We start from the raw sequence: 8,051 nt of genomic DNA, 5'->3' as shown, positions 1-8,051 counted from the left end.
AGATCCCGGCTGGCCACACACTCCTGACTCCCAGCCTGCATCTCGCCTGGTCTTCCGGCCACCGAGAAGGTGAGAAGCCCTGTCCCGAAGCAGTCCCTCCAGCACCACACCCAGCTGGGAGCAAGCACTGCCTGTCAGCGGGCCCTGAAAGGCAGCCACAGTGTGTGTCGCGTGGGAACAGCAGCACTGACAGCGCATATGGAGTGCACTCCGCGCGCCAGCACCTGTGCTGGAGCTGTCACGAAACCTCCGTGGGCAGCAGCGAGGTTCGGGGCCACGCAGAGCGGAGTGACAGCGCGGACAACCTGCTGGCACACTGTGGGGTACGGTGAAGAGGAAAGCACGGGCTAGCGTGGCCACAGCTGGAAGTTTCCAGAACTCTGGCTTAACCGGAGCTTTGGTATGACCTAAGTATTTAGAACATGGTGTGGAAAAATAGCTCCACTCTATTCGAAAGGTATCGGGAGCAACGGTCTGGATGGGGGCGGGATAAGAAAAACACTGCCCTGAGTTCTGCTCAGACAGTTTACAGCTGACAACCCTGGGGTCCGTGCCGAGCCCCGACATTCGGGTAAGGATTGGCAGGGTTCGCGTCCCAAGTTACCGCTTTGCTTCTCTGGGGCACTGTCCACAATGACCACTCAGAGCCAGAGAAGCCAGCGACCTTGACCCCACTCCTATGAGTGACAGGTGCTTCCACCTGCTCTCCAGGCCTGCTCGCCTGTGACCCCGGACAGAGCACTGTCTGTCCCTGGCTTATCCCCTCCTCCTCGGATCTGGAAGGCATAACCCTGTGGCTCTGCCTCCTTTGTGAGTGTACTGAAACTCTCAGACAGTGCCCAATAAACTCGTCACTGTGGAGAAATGTCTCAGGTAAGGCTCTGGATTAGAAATTTTTTTTAAACGCCTACAGCACCTGGTCTTCCTAGGTGGTCTCCCATCCAAGTACTAACCAGGCCCGACCTCGCTTAGCTTCCGAGATCGGACAGGATTGGGCACGTTCAGGGTGGCATAGACGTAGACCTGGATTAGAAATTGTATTTCCCACCAAAATGAAGCAAAATAATTGCTTTAATGGTTAAAATAAGCAGCAAAATTTAACCCCACTCTAAGAACTGGCCGTGTAGCCTAAAGAATCTACAGAGAGAAAACGGAAACCCACACCAAACCTATACCAGAGCCTAACAACTGAAGACCCCACTGTCCACTAAATGTCTCATCCCGACCAGTTAGAGAGCACGACCTCCACATTCTTAAAGACGGGACCATTCCGCACTAGGCTTCACCCTCCAGTATACTTTGGCTTTGCCTCCGGAGACTTTGCCTCCGACAGTGACATCAAGGACAACTGATGGGAGGGCCGGGGCAGAGCTGGCCTCTACGACTTCATTCTCGACCTGCCTCGTTTCTGTATTCACTATATGTAAACGTGACAGCACTTATCAGGCTGCCTTTTAACTGATTCTTCTAGTCTGTTTTGGAATACCCCAGAGGGTGCACCGCTTCAAGCTTCTGTACATCTATTCATAACTTCCCTCTCGTGAAGCACCAACAGAAGCAGCAGGATTCTAGTGAGGAAAGAAAAATAAACAAACATGAGCCTACGTGACGCTGTACATAGAAAATCCTAAGGAACTCACACCAAAACTTCTAAAGCTAATGAAAGAGGATGGCAAGGACACAGATCATTACACAGAAATCAGTGGCATTTCTATGTTCTAGCAATGAACAATTTAAAAGTGAAATTAAGAAGATAACTGCATTTGAAATAGCAACAAAAGAATAAAACACTTAGGAATAAACGCAACAAAAAACTAGAATACTTATACACTGAAAACTACAAAACACTGCTGAGAGAAATGAAGGACCGTCTAAATAAACGGAAGATACCGTGTTCATAGGCCAGAAGAGTCAATATGGTTAAGATGCCCACTATCCTCAAGGTGAGCTACAGATTCAATGCAAACCTCAGCAGGCAAAAAAAAAGAAAAAAAAAATTTTTTCTTTTCAGAAACTGACATGCTGATCTTAACATTTATATGAAAACACCAAGGTCTCAGAATAGCCAAAATCATCTTAAAGAACAAAGTTAGAGGCTTCATACCTCAGTTTCGAAACTTGCCAGAGAGCTACAGTAATCCAGACAGCGTGGTGCCGGCAGAGGCTGGACGCAGAGACCAACAGACTAGAGAGCTCAAAAATAAACGCTCCTGTGAACAGCCGGCTGGTGCCTGACGAAGCTGCCAAGGCAATTCAGTGGGGAAATGACAGCGTTTTCGACAAACGGTCCTGGGATTCAGACTCTTACACCATCTACACTATGTTAAACAATGAACTCAAAAGATTTTAAACTTAAAATTAAGAGTTAAAACTACAAAACTCTTGGAGAAAAACAAAGAACAAAATCTTCGTGCTGTTGGTTGGACAATGATATTTTTGATATGACACCAAAAGTATGATCGATAAAAAAAAAAATAGTAAATTGGACTTCATTAAAATTTAAAACTTCTGCACTTCAAAAGTGGCAATTAAGAAAATAAAAAGACAAGCCAGAGACTGTAAGCAAATATTTGCGAATTTTATATCTGGTAAAGGATTTATATCCAGAATATATAAAGAATTCTTTCAACTCAAGAAGGCTAACCCAAATTAAAAATGGGCAAAATATTTGGATAGACATATTACCGAAGAATATATAAGAATGGTCAATAAACATATGAAAAGCTGCTCAATAGCATCGGTCGTCAGGGAAACGCCAATCAAACCACCATGACCTATCGCCTGGCGCCCACGGGAATGGCTAGAATCAAAAAGGCAGATAATAACAAGGGTTGGAGAGGATGAGGAAGAACGGGAACCCTGGAGGGAACCCAGCCGCTCTGGAAAAGTGTGGAATTTTCTTAAAAAGGTAAACATAAATTCGCCATATGACCAAGAAATTCCTCTTGTAGGTTATCTACCCAAGAGAACTGAAAAGAGATGTCCACACAAAAAACTCGTATGCAAATGTTCATAGCCACATCATTCATAATATCCAAAAAGTGAAAACAACAGACAATGTCCATCAACTGACAAATGGATAAATAACACGTGGTCCATCCAGACAATGGACTATTACTCCATAAAAAGAGTGAGATCCTGGTAAATGCTAAAACGTGGCTGAACCTCAAAAGCATTACACTAGTGGGCAGATGCCGGACGTAAATGACCACGTGCTGTGTGATCCCATTTATACGTAACGTGCAGAAAAAGTAAATCTATAGACAGAAACATGACGTGCCCAGTGTGAGCACCCCTCTAAAAGTGAGAGACTGGAGACAGCACATGTGTTGGCTGAGACAGCATGAAAGGTGACCCTTTGGGAACATGACAGACTGGGGTCACTGGGAAAAAGCCGACACGGGCATCTCCACTCCCTCTCCCATTTATTATGGTTTTTTTTCCTATTATTTTTGTAATTGCTAGAAAAATGCAATGAACTTCAACATTTTTTTCTTAAAATTGTGAAAGGATTTCCCCTATCTAATGAACACAGCCATCACCTATTGATTTATTTATGTGGTGAGAACGTGTAAGTTCCACTCTCCTAGCAAATTTCAGTGACACGATAGTGCTACTGACAGGCATCTGCGTGTTCATTAGATCCCCAGACCTTACTCATCTCACAGCCGAAAGTCTGTGCCCTTTGACCACTCTCTCCCTTGCCCCCGCAGCCCCTGGCAACCACTTTTCCCCAAGTCTGACTTTTGTTTCAGATTCCACACATAAGTCACACCGTGCAGGATTTGTCTGTGTCTGGCTTCCTTCACTTAGCATAATGCCCTCTAGGTCCACCCATGTTGTCGCATGTGGCAGGATGTCCTTTGTTCTCCTGGCTGCATGATACTCGTGTGTGTGTGTGTGTGTGTGTGTGTGTGCGGGTGTGCGTGTGTGTGTGTGTGTGTGTGAGACCTGCTAATGGACACTTAGCCTGTTCCGTGTCTCGGCTGTGTGAGCGATGCTGCAGTGAACATGGCGTGGAAATATCTCTTCCAGATCCCACACATACACCCTTCAGACATACACCCCGCAGTGGAATTGCTGGATCATACGGTACCTCTATTTTTAATTTTTTGAAGGACCTCCATACTGTTTTCCATAGTGGTGAATTTGAAAAAATTCTTAAAAGCCAACTCTTTAAAAAATTTTCAGTCTATTTGCCATATCCCCATGCATACACACTGTACATTGCTATAAAAAAAATCCTGGTAATTTACAAGACATTGCAATATCAAAACAATAGAAAACAAAACACATCATCCTCAGAGAGGCGGAAGAACAGGGGAGAACATTGTGTCCCACGGCCGCAGCTGGCAGACCAGGGCCTCCCTGAGGCTGCAGGGCGGTCTGGGGAAAAGCTTTGCCATGCAAAGAAAATGCCGCCCCAAAGCCCATGTGCTGTCTAATAAGGGATTATTCCTGTGTGTTGATGCTCAGGTGGCATCGGCGCAGCAGTCTGTTCTTGGCTAAAAGCACTTTAGCTCTTCTGATTTTACAGGCTGTGTTCGTACGTTAATTTTTAAAAGATTCAGAACGCTAAAGGCAACAGTTTCCTTTTAGACTTGCAGAATAAACAGGCAATCAAATTGTCTCAAGAGACTGAGTGAAAGCACTTGGCTGGACTTAAACTGCGTGTGCGTGTGCATACACACATTTGTTTTTTAGGGTTGTTTTGTTTTAATTGAAAGATTGACTTCTTGGAGAAAGTGGTTTTGTACTAAAAAGTATGAAACTTTTCTTCTCTCAAGATTCTCTCCCCACACTTACACTTTATTTCATTCACTTGCTTTTTTCACTAATATTTTAGACAAAGCCGTTGACAAGTCGAGGTACCTAAGGGTGTGACAAACCACCACAACCCTGAAACCACTCGACCTTGGGCTCTCACACAGCCCGCGCTTCCCTGAGGGACGAGCCAGCTCGGCGGGCGCCCAGCTCCCTGCTGCCTTGCGTGCTATGCAGCAGCCCAGCCCAGAGGGCCACCGAGTCTTTTGTGGTCTGTTGTCCTGTTGTTTCAGGCATTTACCTGAACGAAGAACAGAGGACTAGAGAGAAAAGAGATGCCACGCTCCAGGAAAATTACATCTGCAATAAAAAGCCCTCCAGGATGCCACGGCTCACTACTAACTTCTTAGCCTTTTCTCCAAATAAATAACATACTCCACAAGGCACAGCCGAAGGCCTGGCAGGCAACAGAGCCAGCATGGCTCGCTCCTTTCCTCCTGCCCTCGTCATTAACCCAGTGTAGGGGACGCCCCCACTCACCTCTGGGTCGCCAACACAGTGCACTCTCCCCAAAGAATTGCGCCTCCTTTCGCCCTGCTCGGACCTCGGCCACCTTTCCAAGCTGCCGCCTAAGTGCCAGCTGCTCCAGGAAGCCTTCCTTGATCAGGCCCAGGACTGATTTAAAGCGCTAACCCTAGAAAGGCCTCTGGGCGCTCCTCAAACGCTGAACCACTCAGGGGACACAGGCGCCCCCTGGGCACACACCTGCGAGTGTCGCAGTACATTCTGCTAGGTGCTCCCGCGTGAGGCCCGTTGGCCAGGCACCCTGGGGTGGCTCCCTGGGGAGGAGGGCAAGGCCGCCCCAGGGCCCTCAGTGCTACCTGGTAACATGCGGGCCCCTAAGGACTCCTCTCTCTGACCTTAGGCTGCCAGAACAGTGAGGCGATCCTGTTTGCGCCATCTCCCTACAGAAAGGAAGATTATCCTCTGGTCTGATAAGCTGTCAAGCAGCAATCTTCGAAAATAAGGAAGAGGACACAAAACCTCTCCTTTGAAAACCGCGAGCTGTGCTTTAATTGGTCCTTAGATTCAAGGGGTACACAGTACTAGAGGCTGAAGGCCATTGGTCATTCATTCAACAAACAGTGGGCACCCCCTGGTGGCGGGTGTGAACACAGCGGTGGACAAGACAGACTTGGTCCAGTGCCCACCGCCCGCAGGCCAACCCAAACCTCCGCCTGCCCAGCCCGAGGGCCAGTGGGAGCCCGAGGTCAGAGGGCGGGGAGAAATGACCTTCCAGGCGGTCCAGTAATACACCTGCACACCAGAGCGAGGGAGAGGGGCCTGACGTGCTCGAATGTAATAAGCTGCCGACGTCCTCCAGGAAACTAGGACTCAAATTCCTCACGGGCCAGTCCCATGCCTCAGTGCCACCGGTCTCTCCATTTAAGTACAATGACAAGGCATTCTCCATTCAGACAACCACCTCTGTCTCTAGAAGAATCGTTCCCAGGGCAGCAATCACCCCTTGCTCAACGCAAGGCGGGGCCTTGTCGACCCCACAGCCTGGTGCCTGGTCCTCAAGAGACATTTAACGTGGATCTGCGATGCATCGGACAAAGAGAAGTCACGGAGATAAAGGCCTCCTGAGGCGCTCGCAGGCTGGCGTGACCAGCCCCAGAGCGAGACCACACTGAGCGCTATGAGGACAGCAAAGGGGCGAGCGCCTCCGCGCAGACAGGGAGGGGCCTCTGGAGGGAGGACACCGTTGTGAGAACTCGGGAAGGACAGGCAGGCGCTTTTCCGCGTGGAGGAAGGGCGGTAAGGAGAGGCGTGAACAGGGAACCGCAGGTGCAAAGGGGTAAAGGCCCAGGGACGCCAGATGGCCTGGGCGCTGCCGATCTGCGTGCATTACGAGGGCAGAGGGGACCCACTGGGGAGCAGCAGGACACAGGGCTGAAGCAGTCAGTGCGGAGCGGCCCTGCACGGGGCCCCACATTGTGGACGACATGACATCAGGTCCGCTCCACAGAAAGGCGCTGTCATGGCTCTCACGGACTAGGGACTGGGCAAGGCTGGCACCGCAGAGACCAGGTCAAGCTTCTGCCTGCACGCTGGCCTACGGGAGACAGGAACTGAGCCAGTGAGCCCAGAAAACAGTGACGGGGGAAATACTCAGGAGTGATTCGGTGGCCAACTGGATGGGGAGCATGAGGGCAGCAGCTATACAGACGCCTCAGGATTCAGGGTAAGGCCACGGTGCCTGGTAGGGAGTGACCTGCGGACAGTCGGCAGGTGAGTACGCAGGTGAAGGGGAGCGGCAGGCCCGGGCCCCAGCACCCGGAGGATGGTGGAGACTGCCTTCCGCCCGGCTGAATACAATGTTCACGCTAAACTAATTCTAACAATTAATTTTCTTTACTAAATTTTAAGATGCAGAAATGGCAAACGTAATTTTAAGATATTTAACTTTCATTCTATTTTGTCAGAACACAGTCCACAGTCCTTAGCAGAACTGTCGAAATGTCTAAGAATCTCAGAAATGAGTTCTCCTCACGCCTGCTTGAGCAGCACTACCTGCATTTAATCAACTTAACAAATAAAAACTACTCACTAGAGATGAAAGAACCAAAAGGAAAACCACGGTCCACCTCTGATCCGCAACATTTGCAACAGGGTGAGTGACCAGCCCCTAGGGTCGCCACCAGGGGGCTCCCTCTGCCGGCTTCCTGCTCCAGCCCCAGATGGGCCAGTAGAAACCCTGCAGGAGCCTGAGGCTCACGGGGTACAGGCCCCCAGGCCCCAGGAGTTGGTGCCGTTCTTACCTGTACACAATTCTTTCCCTCTGCAAGTCCTCCAAGCCACAGCACACCTCGGCGGCATAGAAGACGGCTCTCTGCTCGTCGAAGCCGGGGTTGCCCAGGTTGTAAATGTGGAACTTCAAGTCCCCTCCGTTCATAATGGTTAGCACCAAGCACAGGGCATCTTTGGTTTCGTAAGTGTAGCATAAACTAACCTAAAGATGACAGCGTCACAAAAAAAAACAAAACAAAAACCTGCTCATTCACCGGTGATTCGCTCTACTTGCTAACAACACTCAAATAACGCACGCCGGAGCTCTGAAAACACCCAGACACTCTGCTTCGGGTGCTTCTGGGACTGCTCCCTGTCGAGGCTCTCACACTTTTGTACTGAAGGGTGAGAATACGCTACGTCTAGGTGGATAGGTGGCAAAACGTCACAAAGACACTTGGGGCCATGATTCCTCAAAGTTATGCTCCCATCAC

At 49.4% G+C, this 8,051-nt stretch overlaps 1 protein-coding gene and 1 pseudogene across 1 annotated transcript in view; both read right to left on the bottom strand.

Moving 5' to 3' along the window:
- GRK4 (G protein-coupled receptor kinase 4) overlaps positions 1–8,051 on the bottom strand; it is a 49,387-nt gene that overhangs the window by 18,738 nt on the left and 22,598 nt on the right. The gene's annotated exons all lie outside the window — the stretch shown is intronic.
- LOC111728830 lies at positions 905–1,023 on the bottom strand (annotated as a pseudogene).

Source organism: Pteropus vampyrus, unplaced genomic scaffold (genome assembly GCF_000151845.1).
Source record: "Pteropus vampyrus isolate Shadow unplaced genomic scaffold, Pvam_2.0 Scaffold231, whole genome shotgun sequence".
NCBI lineage: Eukaryota > Metazoa > Chordata > Mammalia > Chiroptera > Pteropodidae > Pteropus > Pteropus vampyrus.
This window is presented reverse-complemented; position numbering and strand designations above follow the sequence as displayed.